At 39.3% G+C, this 13,987-nt stretch overlaps 1 pseudogene; it reads left to right on the top strand.

Annotated features, from left to right (window-relative positions):
• Positions 1-12,998: 12,998 nt before the first annotated feature.
• On the top strand, positions 12,999-13,527 carry LOC143399399 (cytochrome c, somatic pseudogene; annotated as a pseudogene).
• The last annotated feature ends 460 nt before the right edge of the window (positions 13,528-13,987 follow it).

Here is a 13,987-nt window from a genome sequence, read left to right as displayed (position 1 = left end):
GAAAAGTCATTGGTGAAGTGTCATTTTTAACTAAATTGACCTAACAACGTAGTTTGGTCTTATTCCTAATTGGCTCAGATATAAGTTGGTCACTAAGTCCAGGCTGGATGAATTATGGACAAAGTTAATTTCCTTAAGCCTCAACAACAAAAATAAAAACAATAAAAAGTTTTATCAGGAATGTTTTTTTTAAAAAATGATCACATAACTTTAGTTGGCACCCCGACACTTAACGACAAAGCATAAAGTACCATGCTGGTTTGAGAGGCTTCTCAGGCACAAGTCAGAAGAAATTCAAGCTTGCAGAAAACATGCTAATTAAAATGTGAAGTATGTCCCACTACACAAGCTCTCCACACCAGCAGGGTGACATGTACTGTTACCAAGTCCTAACTGTAGGGCAAGGGAAGATTCAAAGACAGTGAATCCTTCAACTTGGTGTGTAGAACCTTCCTACAAAACCAACAAGCTCCCATGAAAGAAAAACAAGTATGATTTTCCAGCACTTCAAGATAAAGTACAACTCAGCCATGGATGACATTTCATGCCAGGGGTCAATTTCAACTGTTAGTGAGAATATTTACAATGGGTGGTAGAAAATCATTTGAGCACTTCACAAATGGAGGAAGGAACCTGCCTACTGTCCCCAACCAATGAGACCCAGCTTTTGGTATTGTAAATAAATATTTAAGGCAAAGCTTTTGTATCAGTCAAGTACCGAGATGGTAAAAAGGACTCCAACAAAAGGAGATGAAATGCAAAAAGGAAATAAGCATGTGTGTTGAGCCCCTTCTGTGGACTTTCTTTCAGATTGGCCCTTTCTGGGGTCACACATACTCTTTTCCACCTACAAGAAATTTCTACCCCAATTGTGCAGATTCAGATCTGCCCATGACTCTGAGTAAGGTGAAAATTTCCTTCTCCAGCTAGCTCTAGAAGGAACAAAGCTGTTATTGCGATCTTCATCAGTCTGACTTCATGTTTTATTGCCTGGCAAAGAGGGATGCTACCTATGCACCTTCCAAAACCCCAGAATGGTCTCCTCACCCTCCTTGCCTGTTGAGGAAGAATCTGTCTTTGTTCGATCTAGTTTTGGGAACTGTTGTAATGATCCTGGTGCAGAGGAGCTCAAAAGAGGTCAAATTAATTTGCATGAGAAAGGGCATGGAGCTCATCTTGAAAGAATATAATAGATCTGGAAGGCGAGAAGAGAAATCAAATAGTGGCATTTACAGAAAAGAAGCTGCAGAGACATGAAGAGCAGCTGAGGTGATGAGGGGACTTTGGGAAGAGAGATCTATAAAGATTATGTCAGGTGGCATAGTTACCCTTTTTGCTCCCACTTCCAGAGGCGTCAATCTCTACTAGCACACATAGTTTTTCAAGGTGAGTAGAGGATTAGCCATTCTTCTGAATGTGACCCTATGCTAAACTGGCCTATAGGCAGCCCAGTTTCATTCAGGCTAAAAGACATAGAGATTGACTAAACAGCGCAAGGAAAACATTTCCCAGCATGCTTCGTGGAACACTAGTACCCATTTGGAGATTCACAACGGGTATTACTAACATGCTAGTCAAGGTTCTAGAAAAATTGTCAGCAAAAGAGCCTATGTGAGGGACTGGGGATGTGGCTCAAGCGGTCGCACGCTCGCCTGGCATGCGTATGGCCCGGGTTCGATCCTCAGCACCACATACAAACAAAGATGTTGTGTCTGCCGGAAAAAAAACTAAATAAATACTTAATTTTTTAAAAAAAAATTCTCTCAGTCTCTCTCTCTCTCTCTCTCTCCAAAAAAAAAAAAAAAAAAAAAAAAAAAAAAAAAAAAAGAACCTATGTGACTTGAATCAAGCTTCTTCTAAATTTAATTTACCACAAAACTCTTCATGTAAAAGAACCCTGGCACAAAGGATAAAACAATAAGACCCAAAGTTATTACTTGGTAATATGGGGAGAAAGAGGACACTGCAAATTATTGCCAGAAAATATTGCAGTATTCATATCTCTGCCCACAATGAAACTGTTGTAACTGCAGCTTTAGTTAAAAGTTAACTCTTTTTACTTGAACTTGAACCAGGAAGAACTCCTATCATTGAAGGAATTTGGAGAAGAGGGGGAGACAGTGAGGAGGTGGGGAGAAATCGTCTGTCGTGACCACACAGAGCAGGAAAATTATTTCACAGGAAAAAAAAAAAAAGTATCAAAAAGCTAAATACACAGGACCACTTACTGCAAAGATAAGAAGCTTTGCACAACCCAGACTAGTAGTAGCTGTACAATAGAGGGAAGCCTTTCTGAGGTCAGTAGAGAAAACACAACACTTACAAACTACATATGCAAAGATTAAAATTTACTAGTTAGGCCCTGGAAGCAAGAAAAGGCTAAGTCAGGGGCAAGGCAATTCCTACAGAAGGGAATCCAGACCAGAACAGAGCTAGTCACACTAATGTGATCCCTAATTCCTCAATGAAGTGGCACTGGAAAATGGTATAAACAGCAAGGCTGAACTTCTCGTAACTTCATAAAGTCCTTAGTTAAATAAATCCACTAGTTGAAAATATTAACACATAAGTAACTTTAAAAGGAACTTAAAGTACAATTAATGTTGTGGTTCTTAAAATGGCACCTGGCTCAGAAGTTTTTATTCAGTGAGTTCTACAAAAATCAGTTAGAGCTAGGGATGTAGCTTAGTGGTACAGTATGTGTTCAAGTACTAGTGAGGCCCTGGGCTTGATCCCAGTACTACAAAAATAAAAAGGCAGGTAATCTAAGGGCCACCAGTTGAGACCCACTGTCTTGGTCCAATGCTGTTTTGGTTTGGTTTGGTTTGGTTTGGGGCTTTTTCGTTGGTTTGTTTTTGTTTTGTTTTGTGTTTTGTTTTTGTTTTGTTTTGTTGATACTGGGGATTGAAGCCAGGGGTGCTTAACCACTGAGTCACATTCCCTGCCCTTTTTTAATATTTTATTTAGAGACAGGGTCTCACTGATTTACTTAGGGCCTCACTAGGGTTCTGAGGCTGGCTTTGAACTCACCATCCTCCTGCATCAGCCTCTAAAGTTGTTGGGATACAGGTGTGTGCCACCATGCCCAGCTCCAATGCTGTCTTAATGATCCTTCTTTTGATCTGGCTGTGTTTCACCTATTAAAAATTGAGAACTTACAACTCTAAACAAAGAAAACAACTAGTTAAGGCAGCATCACAGACAGGAATGACATCAGGATCTTGCCATCCAAGTAGCCTGGCAAGCAGGAAACAGTGAGAGGCAATAACCAGGCAGACCAGTCTGTCTTAAGATTCAGCTGAAACTGAAGAAGTTATTTGGAGTTGGGCCAGGGTAAATTCCAGAAGCCAATACGTCCCCAGGAGCCCACTTATACATCACATCTATGTGGTACATATGACATGCCCATGCCAAAAGAAGAAGATGGATGGAGTCCATTCTTTAGGGATTTCCCCAGCGTAGTGTTGACTAGGGTCAAGCCTGTTGAAAGAAAAGCCTTCTTTCTAAATCCATCTACCTCTGTTAACTACTGTTTTCTTGTCTCTCTCCACAACTATGACTGGCGTTGCTCCAGTTAAATCAGAAGCTCCTAGGACATCCCTTGTCCTCTTTCCTAGTTTTATTCCACATCTAGGTCTGGCCAAGATTCAGAGGATTTGGGTTCTCACCTTGACTTAAATCTTTCTAATTCTGTCATCTTGTTAACTTCTTGGTGATCGTCTCTTGTTTACACCTGTCCAATCACCATTACCCATGCTCAGATTAAAATACCCATGCCTTCAGCTCAGGAGCCATTGTCTCCAGCCTGGCTAGTCTAAGTTAACTACATATCAGGAAAACAGAACTGAGGGATGTCAAGATAGATTGGGGATTCAGGGTATCAGCAGGACATCTCTTTCAAGGCATACCAAAAGCTAATGCTAGCCCCAGACTCTTCAATTCTGTGAGCCAAAACACACAGAGAGAGGCAGAGAGAGAGAACTACATACCTTTTTTTGCTTAAGCCAGTTAAAATTTTTCATTATTTGTGAAACATCTTTCTTGGAAGGATGGTTTTCATCAATAGAATGAGGGTAATACTTACTGCCAGGTTTCAGCAGGGTCTAGTTCAGAAAGTATAGAACCTATTCAGTTGTAAAATACTGTTCCTATTTACTTCCTCTTTTTTGTTCCTGCTGAAGTTCCTTGCATACTAATGATTTTTAAACATAAAACATAATAATATACCAAAAGAACATTTTCATTACCTGATATTCCTGTTCTATGTTCAGGGACTCCTGATCCCATCTCATGTACAGAATTTTTTTATATAATAGAATTATTTGAAACCAGATCAGCAAAGTTCTGTTTCTATGAACCATTTGTTCTCCAGGTCACAAAAATAGCTTTACAAATAAGGCCTATGTTAAAAAATGACATTGTTAAAGTATAATTTGATGTGTGATATAATGCAAACGTGTTTTGGAAATGAAATTGCCTTGTAAATTTCTTGTTGATGTTTTGTCAATTTTCATTACTACTAATGAAAGTCTTAGTTCCTCTGGTTTCTTGATCCTGGGACTTGTGCTGCTCAAAAAAGGCACAGCCATATGGGAAGCCAACAATGAAAGTTCCTTTTTGATCTTTATTCAAACAGAAGATTTTCTTTTCAATAATCAACTGTTCATTTTACTTCTGTGATTCTCTTTTTCCTCTAATTCTGCTTCTTCCTTCTTTTTCCATGACTCCTTAATCCAGCTTTGAAATCTGAGTCTTTGATTTAACCCATCTGCAATATTTATTCCTTCCAGCCATTATCAATGCCTTTGCAGAAACTCATCTGTTGCCTGTGGACATTAGAAGCCATGAATATAGGTGTTTTGTTTAAACTCTGAAAAAAAAAAAAAAAAAAAACGGTGTAAGAAGCAATAGTTAGGTATGTGAATTTTAACTCAACGAGACTGCTACTTAAAAAGAAAAAGCAAACAAAAGCAATGAGCTAATACTGACCAAGTCCCTCCAGAACTAATAGAGAGTCACAAATTGTTCCTCCCCAGACACAAAACATTTTGTGGGAGTTCCTCAGCATTGAGGGTGATGACATTCTTCTCATGATATCTAAATAGAACCCAGCAAAACCTCCTTCTAGTGTCACCAGTGAAGTATGTGGGATCACAGTTGAGTGAATTTAACTGATAAAGGCATTTTAATTACCAGCATTTAAATGTACCCTTTAAAGACTAAAATCAATTGCAATGTCCCTAATTATACTCTGGTGTGTATCTATACATGTGTATCTATAGCAAAACAGCCATTAGGAAATAAACTTTGCATCTCTCCTTCTAATCCAAAATGATGGCAAAGTATGATATAATTAGATCAAGACCTTACATAAGAAAAAATATATTATGTACTGGATCTATTCAAACTCACTTCTTTGTAAATTTTACTTTCTATTTTTTTGTTTCACCCCACCTTGCCAGCACACTGTCCTTGTAATTCACTCTGTAGCTTGGGTGGAATTACTGCAGTTACTTAGGATGGCAGATACAACAGCAAAAAGATGATGTCACCCTTTAGCCAAATTGCACTATTATTCCAGAACCGCATGTACTCTCATTCATTTATCTCTGCTGACATCGCTCCCTGGGAAGGTTTTCCAGGGCAGATGTGCTCTCCTTTGGCAACAGAAGTGGTGGAGAATGCACATCCATTTTAGAATCCTGAGAGGTAGAATTTAGTAAATCCTGACTTTTAATAACGGTATGGTGAATAAAGGAGACATCCTTTATTGACCTCAAGCCTGTTCTGATTAAAAATCCTCAAAGAATCTGAGTGTGAAAGAGCCTCCTAATTTATTTTCATTATAATTTTTTTTTCATTTAAAGGCACGCTTTTGACTTTCAAAAGTATTATGCAAATTCAAGCAGTCTATTTTATAAGTACATGTATATATGCTAAGAAATGACTCTATTTAATGATCATTTGAAAAGAGGTTGGAACAAATATTAGTAAAAGATCATTATGTATGTTTCCATCCAAGTGTTTAAAACAATTAGAAAGACAGGAAGAGACATTTTGGAGAAGAAAGCAAGTCATCTAAGAAATGGTATAAAACAGAAAAAAGCAACCCAGGAAATGAGAACTGAACAGAAATCCCAGGAAAAATCGGATTTGTAGGGCTGGGGTTGTGCTCAGCAGTAAAGTGCATGCCTAGCACGTGCAAGGCACTGGGTTCGATCCTGCACCACATAAAAATAAATGGGTAAAAGATATTTTTAAAAATCAGGTTCTTCTGAGGGATATTTCCCCCCACCACCACCATATTTGCTCTTCCTTTTTCTTTCTTCTCTGGTTCTTTGGAGCAATGGGTAATTTTTTAAACAAGTTTTTAGAATATAATCCATATGTAAAGCAAAAATTCCAATAGTACAAAAGTATATTTTTAAAAAGTAAGAAATCTCTTTCCCATTCCTGACCACAGTCTCCCATAATCTATCTCCCCCCACACCCACAAGGCAAACACTAATACCACTTTCTTGCTTTCTTTACTTGTTGTGTGTACCATGGATCCCTTGGCTGTTTGACAAAGCCTATAGATCTGCCTCTCAGAAGAATGTTTGAAAGTATGGAAACTAAAATGCAAAGAAGGCTAGTTATGTTGTAGATGATTCTATCCATAAAAGCCTTAGACATCCAAGCCCTTCAGAGTAACTGTTTCGGCTCTTAGGGTTCCAGGCATGTACAAGCAGGTAGATGTGCACGAATATCCTTTCCCACAATTGGCAGCATGCCTTCTGCAGTGGGTGTTGTTGTAGCTCTGTTCAGATCCCCTGTAGCCAGTGCACCCATCACTCAGCATCTGTGAGTCTGACTAATGGTGACCAGTGGTTCATAGTTGGTCTTTTCTACAAAGAATTCTCCACCTTGTGGCACATACTAACCCACAAAGAGATACAAAGATGGGCAGCTCCATGGTGCAATTCATGCTCCAGAGCTCCCTGTGGGATCAGACGAAATCTAATGACCACTGAAACAAACCATCTCCTTGCTTGGCTTTTACCCCTGATTTTTTCTGTTCCTGCTCCTTTTTCTGTGAGCAGCCCCTCCCAAAAGCACAAGAATCCCTGTCTCTTGTCTTGGCTTCCAGAGATTTCAACCTAAGACACTTACCTTGTTTTTTTCATTTATTGATGCCTTGGAAAGAATGCCATATCTATATATATGGATATGTTGCATTCTTTTAACAGCCACATACTATTTCATTAAATGGTTTTACCATAACTAATGAAGCACATTTCCCTGAGAGTCATTTCTAATAGTTCCTCTCTGAAAACTTAAAAATCTAATTTTTACACATTTAAATGCAATTACTGCCTTACCACATTTTAAATATCTAGTTAGTTGCTAGGAAGCTTTTCTTCAATGTCATGAGCTACAAAACTTTAGTACCTTGCAATCTTTTTGGAATAAAGCTTTGTTCTCAAAGCAATTTATCTTCATATGTGACAACTATAAAGACTTGGCTGGCTCTTAGCCCTGCATCTCTCAGTCTTTACAGTTTCAGCCTCAAAACACCAGATCCAAGACCAATCTCCATTCTAAACTGGAGAAAAACAAGGACCCAAAAATGCTTAAGTTAGACCCTCAAATCCCTGAGCTTCATCACATGCCTCCCTACTGGTGAGGGGAGCAAATGAGCTCTTGAGTCTGGGTAGATTTATAGATCTTTTGTTCTCTCTCACACTGCTTGCTCCTACTGACAAATATTAATTCCAAGGACAGCACAGTTCAAATCCTAAAGGGAAAAGAAACCATTTCCTCTGTCCATACATTGAAAGCTGTTTCACTGCACAGTGTACTTACCTGTTGAGGGTATTTGAGGCTGCCCTATGCCTTTTGAAGAGCCATCCTGTATGTAAGAATTTCCCATAGGGTTAAATTCACTTCCCCAGGATCAAAATCCAGTTCTCACCTTCCCTGCAGTGGGCCCACAGTTTGCACAAGCATATGTCTAGAGCTAAACAAGGAAGCAGGTGCTACTTGAAATTTTCTGGCCAGGATGGAAGACAGTGACCAAGAGTGCAGGGGATTCCTGGGCTGACAGTAGTCTCTCTGCTGGACTTGGGTGGTGGTGCAAGTTCTGTTGCTGACACCGAAGAGCTCAGACCGACAACATACTGCACCTTCACTTCTCCTTCCCTCACAGGTTCCAACCTCCTCCAACCATAAAAAGAAAAGAAGAAAATACTCAACTTCTTTCAAAAGAAAAATGCAAAACGAATTAAGAGAAACGTTGTTTTCTACCTATTGGACTGGCAAAGACGAAAACATCCAATGAAGTACCTTGATGAGAATATGAGAAAATCATATTGCAAGTGAGAGGAAAAAAATGCAAGCTTTTCAACGAGAATTTGGCCATCATTATCAAGGGTGAAATACAAAATCTTTGATCCAGAAATTGTTTTTCCTTTTTTTTTTTTGGTCCCGGAGATTGATCTCAGGGTCACTTAACCACCGAGCCACATCCCTCCCCCCTCCATTTTATTTTTTTATTTAGAGACAGAGTCTCACTAAGTTGCTCAGGGCCTCGATAATTTACTGAGGTTGGCCTTAAACTTGCGATCTGCCTGCTTCAGCCTCCTGAGCTGCTGGGACTATAGGCATGTGCCGCTGCACCCAGCTGACCCAGCAATTCTTCCAATAGGAATTTATAGATCAGAGGCCAGCAAACTGTTTCTTTTTTTAATTTATTTATTTATTCTAATTTATTATTCATGACAGCAGAATGCATTTCAATTCATAGTACACATATAGAGCACAGTTTTTCATGTCTCTGGTTATACACAAAGTAGACTCACACCATTCGTGTCTCCATACATGTACTTGGGGTAATGATGTCCATCTCATTCCACCGTCTTTCCTGTCCCATGCCCTCTTCCTTCTTCTCCCTCCCCTTTATCCTATCTAAAATTTCTGCATTCCTCCTATGCCCCCCACACTCCCATTATGGATCAGCATCCACATATCAGAGATAACATTCGGCCTTTGGTTGGGGGGATTGGCTTACTTCACTTAGCATGATATTCTCCAACTCCATCCATGTACCTACAAATGCCCTGATTTTATTCTCTTTTAATGCTGAGTAATATTTCATTGTGTACATATACCACAGTTTCTTTATCCATTCATCTGTTGAAAGGCATCTAGATTGGTTCCACAATTTAGCTATTGTGAATTGTGCTGCTGTAAACATTGATGTGGCTGTGCCACTATAGTATGCTGTTTTTAAGTCCTTTGGGTATAAACTGTTTCTTTAAAGAAACAAATACTAAATATTTGGGACTTCCAAGTCATATATCATTGTTGCGATTACTCAACTCTTCTATTGTAGCAAAAAAAGCAGTCACAGACATACATAAACAAATGGGCCCATCTGTGTTTCAATAAAAATTTCTTTCCAAAAAAAATGACAAGTTGAATTTGGCCACAGGCTACAGTTTGCCAACCCCTGCTAGTAACCGAACACATGCATACAAAACATACACTGGGCCAGTCGCAGTGTAATCCCTGTGGTTCAGGAGGCTGAGGAGAAGGATTGTGAGTTCAAAGCCACCCTCAGTAATTGTCAGGCACTAAGCAACTCAATGAGATCCTGTCTGTAAATAAAATACAAAATAGGGCTGGGGACGAGGCTCAGTGGTTGAGTACCCCTGAGTTCAATCCCCAGTACCCCCTACCCACCCACCCACCCCCAAAAAAACACTGTATTCAGCACAGCAATAGCCTAGGAATGGCAACTGTCTTGATGTCATCAGAAGAGAACTAGGTAACTAAATTATATCACCTCCATTCAGTGGAATGCTGCAGCCACTAAAAAGAAAGAGGAAGGGTTGCTATCCAAAATATGTGTTATAAAAAGCAAGACAGAGGGCTGGGGCTGTGGCTCAGTGGTAGAGTGCTTGCATGGCATGCATGAGGCACTGGGTTCGATCCTCAGCACCACATAAATGTAAAATAAAGATATTGTGTCCACCTAAAAAACTTTAAAAATAAATATTTTTTTAAAAAAAGCAAGACAGAGAACAAAGTAGAAGATGCTTCCATTTCTTATTAAAAATGTACATGTGCATATTACATATTGGCTTCTCATAGCATAGCCTCTGTCCCAGGGACACACAAGAGATTGGGGAGAGAAGGGACAGCTGAGGGACAGGAGCATGAAGGGACTTTTTAGTTTCATTATGCTCCTTTGTGCCCTTTGAACTTTATACCATGTGCTTTATCAATAAATAGCAAATAAACACAATCTAATTTTTTAAGTGTGTATGCTCTTGGAACAGTGTTTTAGATCACCAAGTACAGATGGAAAAAATAAAGTAGGGTTCTGGACAACAGGACTAGCTATCTCCAAGGTCCCCTCCCATGCCCAGAAGCCATGTGGTGTCCATCAGGAACATCAGAGTGGATATCAGGAGGCCTGGCTTTCAGCCCAGATTCTGGCTCCAGCTCCCTGTGCTGCCCTGGCCAAATACCTCATCTCCTTGATCATCCCTTTCCTCTTCTGAAAATGAAGGCAATAGTACTTTTGAGCTACATAAGTAAAATAATATTGCTGCAATTTGGAGAATCTCTTAATGTCTTTCAGCTTCTCTTGATCTTTAAAATCAGAAAGTTGGACAAAATGGGTCTTTCAACTCTAAGATGCAGGATTCTGTTACTAAACAAAGTTGTCATTTACAAGAATTAAGGTGGAATCATGAACTTGGCAAGTAAGTGAGGATCTCTCTTTGCTCACCTCAAGAGAGTGAACTCCACATCCAAAAAGAAAATAAGAGAAATGTTTGTGCTAGAGATCTAGTCCAATCTGGAGGTGGGAAAGGACTGCCTAATTCCAGGAACACCAACTCTTCTTTCCTTGGCCTGGTTAACCTAGTCATTGCCAGCCATATTACTTTAAGCTGTCTCTAGGTTTAGAACACACTCTTTAGGAAAAAAAAAAAAAAAAAGGAAATGTTCCTCATAAAGAAGAATACAATAGTTGGGCATGGTGGCACACACCTGTAATCCCAGCAGCTTGGGAGGCTGAGGCAGGAGGATCACAAGTTCAAAGTCAGCCTTAGCAAAAGCAAATTGCTAAACAACTCAGTGAGAACCTATCTCTAAATAAAATATAAAATAGGGCTGGGGATGTGGCTCAGTGGTTGAGTGTCCATTGGTTCAATCTCTGGTACAAAAAAAAAAGAAGGAGGAGGAGGAAGAAGAGGAAGAGGAGGAGGAGGAAGAGGATACACTAGGAGTATCAAATAATAGACTAGTGAGAAATGGCAAGACAAAGAAATGGAGGGATTAGGTCAGAAGGTCCACTCAGGGAGAGTCTCCAGCTCCATTGTGATTTCTGGGCTCTGCCAAGAACCATCATGCATATTGTTTCAGGAACTTCAGGGGAGATGACAGAATTAATGGTGAAGCAGAGCGCTATTGCACTATCCTCGAATTTCTGAGAATTAAGAACAGGAATTGGTTATTGTTAAACCAAAGTTTAGAGGAGTTAAACTGACAGGAAATAAAATGCATGTTGAGTTATAGTGTGTTGAAGGTTGTGAAATCCATTGTCAGAAAAGGCCAACTGGAGGAGAGTGTGCAGATGTGATAAGAGCAGAACTCTTTCGCCCTCTCAGCTGGCGGAAGACTCTCCAGTCCTTCCTCATTTCCATGGGTTTGTGTGCAACTTCACAGACACTTGGAAAAGAAGTTTGAAAAGACTCCACCAGTCCCTGGCTTTGAAGAACATTTCATTCCTGAATAAAACATTGTTGCCTTCTCCATCTTAGAACCAATGCAGCCAGTCCAACCTGAGATTTTAACAAGCCACAGACTTCTTGGCTATGCAGAGTTCAGCAAGGGTAGGTTCCCCAAAACTGATGGGATGGGGCAAGGGACAGGGAACATGACACCCTGTATCAGCAGAAGACGAGGCTGAATTTTAATGTGAATTAAAGAATTACATGTTCTTTTTGATAAGTGGGAAATGAATATTTATTAAATATAAGATGCAAGACACGAAGATTTGGCAACAATTTTGGAGGATGATGGGGACAAGTAAAAAGGAAAAAAATCAAAGAAAAAGTGAATTTGATACCAGAAGAATTGGCCCTGTGTCCATCTTTGGATTCCTAATGAAGAGAAAGCTCCCAACAGGGGACTTAGTGCTAGAAAAGAACAGACAAGCCCTGATAGGGCAAAAGCCATAAAGAGAATGTTCGGAAGGACCAGCACCCAAGAGTTGGAGAAAGGGACCCAGCATATGACCCTTTATTGCCCAGGCCCATCACAGTTCTCTCCCAACTCCACAGGGGGAATTACTGTCAATTAGTTTTTCAGTCTGTGTTTTGATTCATATATACACATCTGTAAACAATGGATATTCCTGTGTGTTTTTATTCATCATTAGAAAGAATGGTATCATCAGGATACATCTTTCTAGAACCTGCTTGGGGAAAAAATTAAAAAATAAATAAATAAATAAATAAAATCTCATTACATTCTAGTTCTTTCTTTTCAACAACTTTGCCTCCTTCCATTATATATTCATACCCTGATTATATATTATTTACGTATCCTCCCCGCGCCCCCCCCCTTTTTTTTTTTTTTTTTTTTTTTGTACTGGGGATTGAACCCAGGAGCTTTTATCACTGAGCAATATCCCCAGCCTTTTCAATTTTTTTTTATTTTGAGACAGGGCCCACTAAATTGCTGAGATTGGCCTTGAACTTGCAATTCTTCTACTTTGGCCTGCCCAGTCGCTAAATTGTGCCTGACTATATATCCCTCTTTTGATGGACAATTAGCTTTTTTCCAATGTCCCACTTTGCAAACAATGCTGCAATGTACATCCTTGTACATATTTCTGATGTGCATATGAAAAATTTTCCCCAGACCAACAAATACCTAGGAATAGAATTGCTAAATCCTATAGTATGCTTACTTTCAACTTTAGAAAACATTGCTAACATAGGCGCAGACCGGCGTGTCCTTGGGCTAGAGAGTGGGACGTCCGGCTTCTGATCGGGATCCTTCTTTGCTTCTTTGCGCTAGCCACGAAAGAACGAATTAAAAATGGGTGATGTTGAGAAAGGCAAGAAGATTTTTGTTCAGAAGTGTGCCCAATGCCACACAGTGGAAAAGGGAGGCAAGCACAAGACTGGGCCAAATCTCCATGGACTGTTTGGGCGGAAGACAGGTCAGGCTGCTGGATTCTCTTATACAGATGCCAACAAGAACAAAGGCATCACCTGGGGAGAGGATACACTGATGGAGTATTTGGAGAATCCCAAAAAGTACATCCCTGGAACAAAAAAGATCTTCGCTGGCATTAAGAAGAAGGGAGAAAGGGTAGACCTAATAGCTTACCTCAAAAAAGCCACTAATGAGTAATAGCTACTGCCTTATTTATTACCAAACAGAAATGTCTCTTGGCTTTTTTATGTGCACCATAATTTAATTGATGTGATACACCAGAAATCAGATCATGAATGACTGACAAAACTATTTTTGTTGGACAATCCTGATTTAAGTAAAACTTACTTGTAGTTAAATTAATATTTTGGTTATATTCCCACTTCAGTAAATTCTATCACTGTTTCCCCTTTTTAAAGTTGTGGTTGGACTTAATTAGTAATGTTCAGTATTTCACAAAAATGGTGAATGACATCTGAAAACTTGTTTTATATTTAGTTTTATAGAACTGATTATGTGAATATGTTTAAAATATGGGGGAAATCCCTTCACTCTCTCAGAACCAAGCATGATTCACATTTGTTTCAATTTTTGTTCATTAGCCTATTAAAGGTTGAAGATAAGGAAGCAGTGTCTACTTTATATTTTTGTTGACCATGCCAATTTAATTAGAATTCCCTGTATCTACAATGCTGTTCTTTCCTTATGGAAAGGCATTTTTAGTGTGGTTTATGTATGATATTAAATAAAGAATATTTAACACTTCTCA

This window comes from Callospermophilus lateralis, chromosome 5 (genome assembly GCF_048772815.1).
Source record: "Callospermophilus lateralis isolate mCalLat2 chromosome 5, mCalLat2.hap1, whole genome shotgun sequence".
Lineage (NCBI taxonomy): Eukaryota > Metazoa > Chordata > Mammalia > Rodentia > Sciuridae > Callospermophilus > Callospermophilus lateralis.
Note: the sequence above shows the minus strand (reverse complement) of the source record. Positions and strands in the feature narration are given on the sequence as shown.